Source organism: Calidris pugnax, unplaced genomic scaffold (genome assembly GCF_001431845.1).
Source record: "Calidris pugnax isolate Ruff unplaced genomic scaffold, ASM143184v1 scaffold20, whole genome shotgun sequence".
Taxonomy (NCBI): domain Eukaryota; kingdom Metazoa; phylum Chordata; class Aves; order Charadriiformes; family Scolopacidae; genus Calidris; species Calidris pugnax.
This window is the reverse complement of record NW_015094510.1, coordinates 1,173,943-1,175,625: the sequence shown is the minus strand read 5'-3', so window position 1 is coordinate 1,175,625 and position 1,683 is coordinate 1,173,943. Positions and strand designations below refer to the sequence as shown.

At 44.0% G+C, this 1,683-nt stretch overlaps 1 protein-coding gene across 4 annotated transcripts in view; it reads right to left on the bottom strand.

The window, feature by feature from the left end:
- Nucleotides 1–1,683, bottom strand: part of KLF12 (Kruppel-like factor 12) — a 258,753-nt gene that overhangs the window by 255,328 nt on the left and 1,742 nt on the right. The window contains exon 1 of one of the 4 annotated variants that reach the window (XM_014965967.1): nucleotides 1,461–1,606. The exons of the other annotated variants lie outside the window; for them this stretch is intronic. The gene's annotated coding sequence lies outside the window, so the exon portion shown is untranslated. Of the gene's footprint in view, nucleotides 1–1,460; nucleotides 1,607–1,683 lie in introns of those variants that run through there. 4 annotated transcript variants of the gene reach the window in all.

Genomic DNA, 1,683 nt, shown 5'->3' with positions numbered 1-1,683 from the left:
CACTCTCCCATCTTCCGGGGGGGGATGAAGGGCTGGTCCAGCCCCCGCCGCATTTTGGCCTCCTCTCCTCCAAAGTAAAACTCTGCTCCAGCACGTTCAGGTCTGGCTCATCCCGATAGAAACAGCTGGCAGAGAACTCCACAATTAGCCTGTCCTGGAATCTGAAAGTTTATTTTTAAAAGTTGTTATACACAGTCTCCTTTGGCTCTCGGGGGTCGTTCCAGCAGAAGGTTTTTCTACAAGAAAGAGCAGGAAGGCCTGAAAAATATTACCACTAAATATTGCTGGGAAAAAAAAAAAAAATTAAAAATACCTCATTTCCCATCCCCTCCCCCTTCTTGACACGTCTGGTATTACCTCACTATCAGAAGCAGAAACCCAAGAGCATCTCCCACATCCTGAACTCCTTCCCAGCCCCTCCAGCACACGTGCAATCACTCATCAAATGCCCCACGGCGTTGTCTCCCCTTCAAAAAAGCCCCCTTTTCCTCACAGCTGGGGGCCAGAAGAGAAAATACGATTTTTTTTGCAGCCCTCTTTAAATGATATTGACTACCCCGGGAACTGCAGGGGGGGGAGAAAAAAAAAAAAAAAAAAAAAAAAAAAAGGTGAAAAAATAGGTGGGGGGTAAAGATTAAGCCACCTTGTAAAGCTGCCAGTATCCTAATGGAAAGGTTTGCAGAAAGAATGGTGCTCCCCGGACTGCATCCCCCCCTGAGCCCCCCCCCTCCCAGCTCCAGGTACCAGACGCAGGAAAAAGAAAGGGGGAAAAAAAATAATAAAAAAGAACAAAACAAAATAACAAGCAAAACAAACAAACAAAAAAAAAAACAGAAAAGAAAAATCTTTGAAATAATGCTCCTAATCTCTTTTACCAAAGAAAGATAGTAGCCTACACCTACAAATTCAGCTTTGCTGTAAATTGATTAAATATTTATAAGTAAAATAAAAACTTGTATTTGGCATAGATTATTCAGCAGTTTTGTCCAGACCACAGAGAAATCCAAAGCAGAAATGGAAAACTTTCTAGCATATCACCTTCAAATTTTACAGGATTCACACCAGAACTTTTTTCTGCAATTGCATGCTTGAATAGCTTTATAAGAAAAAAAAAAAAAAAATCGGCAGACTGGGTTTATGCAGCCTTACGTCATGAATAACATGCTCCTATCGCCCCATCTGTGACCTATTCAGCACAGTTACTAATCCCCACGCTAAGACCACTTCGCTGTTCCTGTACATTTCGGAGTTGGAGACCAACCAGAAAGCAGAAAATGGAGCCCATACGCCAGCGCTATATAAAGCAGCCTCGCAAAGTTGCCGCCAATATATATATATATTCTACCTGCCGTGGCAAGACAAAAAAAAAAAGGGAAAAGCAACAAAAAAAAAAAATTGGGGGGGGGAGACCATTTATTTCACGACGGATAATTAAAAATATATACATAGGGTTTACTTACTTATTCAGGGGGACTGCCAAAAGCTAGCAGGGGTTTTACAAGCCCGATACGAAGCAAGTCAACTTCTCCTACCAAACTGCTCGTACCTGCTCCCTAAGCGCGTAAAACATCTTGTTTTCCACGCCACCACGCCAAGATCCCCCCCAAAAAACCCGCTGCCTGGAGCGCGGCATCGCATCCCTGCGAACCGCGGAGGGGAAAGGAGGGGGGAGAAGGGGGGGGG